General features: G+C 47.3%; 1 pseudogene across 1 annotated transcript; it reads right to left on the reverse strand.

Moving 5' to 3' along the window:
• Positions 1–392: 392 nt before the first annotated feature.
• Positions 393–6,302, reverse strand: LOC147118563 (uncharacterized; annotated as a pseudogene). The gene is made up of 2 exons (XR_015077929.1): positions 5,920–6,302; positions 393–2,043 (listed from the first exon to the last, which is right to left on the reverse strand). The product of XR_015077929.1 is annotated as an uncharacterized LOC147118563 (transcript).
• Positions 6,303–7,154: the final 852 nt, after the last annotated feature.

Here is a 7,154-nt window from a genome sequence, read left to right on the forward strand (position 1 = left end):
TAGCTCCCCGGCTCTGATCTCTCCCCGATTTGGAAAATGGGAACTATGTGAGCTACCTTCCAATCTCAGGGAACAATCCCTGACTCTATGGAGCTGTTGATGATACGAGCAAGGGGCTCACAGAGCACCGTCCCATCTCTTTAAACACCCGTGAGTGGATATCATCTGGACCTGGAGTGCCTCAAGATTAACCCACATGGAGACTTTGCTGTCAGTGAAGGGAGACGAGAAAGACCAAAGTGCCATTTGCCCCTCTCAGTGTGGCCCTGAAGGAGTGTGTCCAGGCTGAAGTTCTGTTCCCGCCGTATGATCCTCCCCCAGATTGTCCTTTCTGAGCTCCAGCCAGGTGATGTTGAACACTCAGGTGGGAAAGACAAAAATCTACAACAATGTTTAAAACAAAGCTCATTTATTTGCATATATATCCACAATATTAAACTCCAGCCCTGTTATAGGGGTTATTAACATCAGCAGAAACAAACCCCAACTGTCAGAATGAACATGGTTCAGTCATGGATGTGATTAACAGCAGCAATAACAGCAGAATCCAACCCCTGCAGTCACATGTGAACTCGCCGGTGTTTCAGCAGGTGGGATGACCGAGTGAATCCCTTCCCACAGACAGAGCAGGTGAACGGTCTCTCCCCAGTGTGAACTCGCTGGTGTGTCAGCAGGTTTGATGTTTGACTGAATCCCATCCCACAGACAGAGCAGGTGAAAGGCCTCTCCCCAGTGTGAACTCGCTGGTGTGTCAGCAGGTTGGATGACTGAGTGAATCCCTTCCCACACTTAGAGCAGGTGAACGGTTTCTCCCCGGTGTGAACTTGCTGGTGTTTCAGAAGGTCGGATGACCGAGTGAATCCCTTCCCACACTCAGAGCAGGTGAACGGCCTCTCCCCAGTGTGAACTTGCTGGTGTCTCAGCAGATCCTTTTTGCTTATTAATCTCTTCTCACAGTAAGAACATTTAAAAGGTCTCTTATCAGTGTGAATGTGCTGGTGTGTCAGCAGGTTGGATGATTGAGTGAATCCCTTCCCACACACGGAGCAGGTGAACGGCCTCTCCCCAGTGTGAACTCGCTGGTGTACAGTGAGTTCAGATGATCGCCTGAACCCAGTCTCACAGTGAGAGCACCTGAATGGCCTCTCGTCAGTGTGAACATGTTGATGGCATGTCAGTTCCCCGGAACTTTTAAAGCACTTCCCACAGTCCGGGCATTTAAAAGGTCTTTCGTCAGTGTGAATGCGCTGGTGTGTCAGCAGGTTGGATGAACGAGTGAATCCCTTCCCACACACGGAGCAGGTGAACGGCCTCTCCCCAGTGTGAATTCACTGGTGGACAGTGAGTTCAGATGATCGTCTGAACCCAGTCCCACAGTGAGAGCACCTGAATGGTCTCTCCCCAGTGTGAACAAGTTGATGACATGTCTGTCCCCCAGAACTTTTAAAGCACTTCCCACAATCTGGGCATTTAAAAGGTCTCTCGTCAGTGTGAACTCGCTGATGAGTCAGCAGGTGGGATGAACGATTGAATCCCTTCCCACACACAGGGCAGGTGAATGGCCTCTCCCCAGTGTGAATTCGCTGGTGTTTCACAAGGTCGGATGACTGAGTGAATCCCTTTCCACACTCAGAGCATGTGAACAGCCTCTTCCCAGTGTGAACTTGCTGGTGTATCAGTAGGTGGGATGACTGAGTAAAACCCTTCCCACACTCAGAGCAGGTGAACGGCCTCTCCCCGGTGTGAACTCGCTGGTGTATCAGTAGGCGGGATGACTGAGTGAATCCCTTCCCACACTCAGAGCAGGTGAACGGGCTCTCCCCGGTGTGAACTTTCTTGTGTTTTGACAGGCCAGAGGGTCGGCTGAAGCCTTGTCCATATAAAGAACACGTGTACAGTTTCTCCCCGCTGTGAAGGTTGCTTCTTGCTTCCATGTTCAAAGGCGGATGATATTCAAGTCCCAGTTAATTGAGTGACTCGGTCAGATCTTGCTGTGCTGTTTGGTTTGAGCTTCCTGTCTTCAAATCCTCCCTTTCTAATACCCTGTAAAATGAATTACAAACAAGAAAAAGGGAGCATGAGAGAGAACCCAGAAAAAAACAGGGACAGGTTGTGAAATTGACCTTAATGAATCTGGTCATTTGTGGGAACTGCACTAGAAAAAAGTGACTGAAAGCTGTCAGATTGTTGTAAAAACCAAACTGGTTCACTAATGTCCTTCAGGGACGGGAACCCACCACCTGGTCTGGGCCTACACAAGACTCTGGCCTTTATGGGAGGAGAGACAGAAGTGGGCGGGGGTGAAGGTGAAGGATTTTATACATCTGCAACTGGATAAGAACTTTGACAGAACCTCCCAAACCCACGACCTACATAGAAACATAGAAGATAGGAGCAGGAGTAGGCCATTCGGCCCCTCGAGCCTGCTCCGTCATTCAATGAGATCATGGCTGATCATCCAAATTCAGTACCCTGTCCCTGCCTTCTCCCCATATCCCTTGATCCCTTTAGCCTTAAGAAATATATCCAACTCTTTCTTGAATATATTTAATGAACTGGCCTACACTGCCCTCTGTGGCAGAGAATTCCACAGGTTCACCACTCTCTGGGTGAAGAAATTCCTCCTCATTTCAGTCCTAAATGGCTTAACCCTTATCCTTAGACTATGACCCCTGGTTCTGGACTCCCCAGCCATCAAAAACATCCTTCCTGCATCTAGTCTGTCCAGGCATGACTGAATTTTATAGGTTTCGATGAGATCCCCTCTCAATCTTCTAAACTCCAGTGAGTATAAGCCCAATTGACACAATCTCTCCTCATACGTAATTCCTGCCATCCCAGGTATCAGCCTGGTGAATCTTCACTGCACTCCTTCCATGGCAACAACGTCCTTCCTCAGGTAAGGTGACCAAAACCGCACACAATACTCAAGGTGCGGTCTCACCAAGGCCCTGTACAACTGTAGCAAGACATCCCTGTTCCTGTAGTCGAACCCTCTTGCTACAAAGGCCAACATACCATTTGCCTTCTTAACCGCCTGCTGCACCTGCATGCTTACCTTCAGCGACTGGTGCACAAGAACACCCAGGTCTCTTTGCACTTCCCCTTCTCCCAATCTATTGCCATTCAAATAATAATCTGCCTTCCTGTTTTTGCCACCACAGTGGATAACCTCACATTTATCCACATTGTAGTGCATTTGTCATGTTTCTGCCCAATCACCCAACCTGTCCAAATCGTACTGGAGTTTCACGACATCCTCCTCACAGCTTACCCTCCCACCCAGCTTTGTGTCGTCTGCAAATTTGGAGATATTACATCCAATTCCCTCGTCCAGATCATTAATATATATTGTGAACAGCTGGGGTCCTAGGACCGATCCTTGCGGTACCCGACTAGTCACTGCCTGCCACTCGGAAAATGACCCGTTTATTCCAACTCTTTGCTTTCTGTCCGCCAACCAGTTCTCTATCCAAGTCAATACCTTGCCCCCAATCCCATGTGCCTTAATTTTGCATGCTAATCTCTTATGTGGGACCTTATCGAAAGCCTTCTGAAAGTCCAAATACACCACATCCACTGGTTCTCCCTTATCTATTTTACCAGTTACATCCTCAAAAAATTCCAGATTAGTCAAGCATGATTTACCTTTTGTAAATCCATGTTGACTTTGTCCGATCCTGTCACTGCTTTCCAAGTGCTCTGCTATTACATCTTTTATAATGGACTCTAGCATTTTCCCCACTACCGATGTCAGGCTTACCGGTCTATAATTCCCCACTTTTTCTCTGCCACCTTTTTTGAATAGTGGGGTAACATTAGCTACCCTCCAATCCATGAGTACCGTTCCAGAGTCCATTGAGTTCTGAAAGATGATCAGCAATGCATCTACTATTTCTAGGGCCACTTTCTTAAGTACCCTGGGATGTAGATTATCAGGCCCTGGGGATTTATCGGCCTTCAGTCCCATCAATTTTCCGAACACCATTTCCCTACAAATACTGATTTCTTTCAGTTCCACCCTTTCATCAGACCCTATGTTCCCCGGCATCTCTGGGAGGTTATTTGTGTCCTCCTTTGTGAAGACAGAACCAAAGTATGTATTTAGTTGGTATACCATTTCTTTGTTCTCCATTATAAATTCCCCTGATTCTGACTGTAAGGGACCTACGCTTGACTTCACCAATCTTTTTCTCTTCACATATCTATAAAAGCTTTTACAGTCATTTTTTATGTTCCCTGCAAGCTTACTCTCATATTCTATTTTCCCTTTCTTAATTAATCCCTTTGTCCTCCTTTGTTGAATCCTAAACTGCTCCCAATCCTCAGGATTATTGCTTTTTCTGGCCAATTTATATGTCCTCTCTTTGGATCTTATGCTATCCCTAATTTCCCTTGTTAGCCACGGTTGAGTCACCTTTTTTGTTTTATGTTTATGCCAAACTGGGATGAACAAATTCTGTAGCTCATCCATTCGGTCTTTGAATGTTTGCCATTGCCTATCCACCGTCAACCCTTTGAGTGCCATTCCCCAATCAATCCTACCCAACTCGCTCCTCGGACCATCGTAGTTTCCTTTATTTAAATTGAGGACCCTAGTCTCTGATTCAACTACTTCATTCTCCATCTTAATGAAGAATTCGATCATATTATGATCGCTCCGACCCAAGGGGCCTCGTACAACAAGATTGTTAATTAATCCTTTCTCATTACATAATACCTAGTCTAAGATGGCCTGATCTCTGGTTGGTTCCTCGACATATTGGTCCAGGAAACCATCCCGTAAACACTCCAGGAATTCCTCCTCCACAGTATTGTTACTAATTTGGTTGGCCCAATCTATATGTAGATTAAAGTCACCCATGATGACTACTGTGCCCTTATTGCATGCTTCTTTAATTTCCCTTTTAATGCCATCCCCAACCTCCGCCTTACTGTTTGGAGGTCTATATACCACTCCCACTATCGTTTTCTGCCCCTTGGTATTTCTCAGTTCTACCCATACAGATTCCACATCATCAGAGCTAATATCCTTCATTACAATTGTGTTAATCCCTTCTTTAACCAGTAATGCTACCCCACCTCCCTTTCCTTTTTGCCTATCTTTCCTGAATATCAAATACCCCTGAATGTTGAGTTCCCAGTCTTGGCCATCCTTGAGCCACGTTTCAGTAATCCCAACCAAATCATATTTGTTTACCTCTATTTGCGCAGCCAATTCATCCACCTTATTACAAATGCTCCTCGCATTAAGACACAAAGCCTTCAGGCTTGTTTTTTAACGCTCTTAGACCTATTAGAATTATTATTTACTGTGGCCACGTTTGATTTCTCTGACTGCCACTTTTGTTTTTCTCCTTCCTATCTTTTGCTTTTATCCTTGTTTCCCTTTCCGCTGTCTCCCTGCTCAGGTTCCCAACCCCCTGCCATTTTAGTTTAAACCCTCCCCCACAGCACTAGCAAACACTCCCCCTAGGACATCGGTTCCAGCCCTGCCCAGGTGCAAACCGTCCGGTTTGAACTGGTCCCACCTCCCCCATCACCTCCAAGTTCCCCACCAAGTCACACACCATCCTGACTTGGACATATATCGCCGTTCCTTCATCATCACTGGGTGAAAATCCAGGAACTCCTTACCTAACAACACTGTGGGAGGACCTTCACCACACGGACTGCAGCGGTTCAAGAAGAAGGCTCACCACCCCCTTCTCAACGGGCAACTCGGGATGTGTAATAAATGATGGCCTTACCAGCGACGTCCACATCTCAAGAATTAATAAAAAGATCTGCATATGTAAAATAGATTAAAAGCCTCTACAGAAATACTTGTTCCTAAAACAATACTCTTTCACATTGTAGGGACAGTGTCTGTTTAACAACCTAATCTCCCCCAGAATCCACCTCCCCTGACAGTCTCACATTGGAAATTGTTGGGTCCTCCTGGGCTCAGAAGTACTGGGGGTTAAACCCAGCAGCTTCTCCTCCATCTCCACTCCAGTTCAAACTGAAGCAACAAAAAGACCTGCACAAGTGGCCAGGGAGCGACTTCCGCATCCAACGCCCGCCCTGATACAAGCCGGCTCTGGATTGGCGGCTCTGCTGTGTCGGTCCAGTTGTGGTTTCTCCTGTCTGGGGGAGGCGCTGCACCCTGGGTATCCTGGTGCCGGGGCCCTGGCCACACGTCCGCCGGGCCCGGCCGCTCTGATTCGGGGCCTGAGACGCGCACTCGGTGTTGCTGAGGCCGCGCTCGCCCCCGCTCAGTGTCCTGGAGCCGCACCGCGCATGCTCCGCGCAGGAACGCGGTCTCCGGGGAACAGCCCTTCCCGCGCCTGCGCAATGCGCCCCTGCTGATGGAGATAGGCCGTATTCACCCGCGCGGGGCACTCTGGGTAAGAACATCCGCCATGTTCAGTATTGTGTTTCCCTGGAGTTCCGGTTCTGAGTTTCAGACACTTCAGTGACAAGTGGACCAGGTGTTTAAAGCTCATTCATTTCCCTCGCTCCATGTCGCTGTTAGTTAAAAGTACAGAGATTGATTTCCACTCATTGTGCATCTGTTTGTAATTTTTAGATGTAAGAAGTCACACAACACCAGGTTATAGTCCAACAGTTTTATTTGAAATCACAAGCTTTCGGAGCGCTGCTCCTTCATCAGGTGAAGTGGAGAGATGCCTATACACACAGATTATATAGTCAGAGAATAATGCCAGATGATTACAGGTAATCTTTCTAACTGCCATTTATCACACCTCGGCAGAGAGATAATCACAGCAATCAAAGGTGTGAATGGTGTCCAAACAGGTCAGTCAGGAAAACATTACATCAAAGAACAATGAGGTGGGGTCACAAGGGGTAAAATGTTGCAGATGCTGGGGTCTGTATGAAAAACAAAATACAGACAAAAAACATTTTTTTTGCTGGAAATCACAGCAGGTCCAGCCGCATCTGTGTAGAGAGAACAAGCCAATGACGACTCGAGTCTGGAAGACCCTACGTCAGATGGGGTTACATGTAGCGTGACATGAACCCAAGATCCCAGTTGAGGCCGTCCTCATGAGTGTGGAGCTTGGCTATCAGTTTCTGCTGTATGATTTTGCGTTGTCGTGTGTCTCGAAGGCCGCCTTGGAGAATGCTTACCCGAAGATCGGAGGCTG

Source organism: Somniosus microcephalus, chromosome 4 (genome assembly GCF_052327205.1).
Source record: "Somniosus microcephalus isolate GS21.2 chromosome 4, FLI_Smic_1.0, whole genome shotgun sequence".
Taxonomy (NCBI): domain Eukaryota; kingdom Metazoa; phylum Chordata; class Chondrichthyes; order Squaliformes; family Somniosidae; genus Somniosus; species Somniosus microcephalus.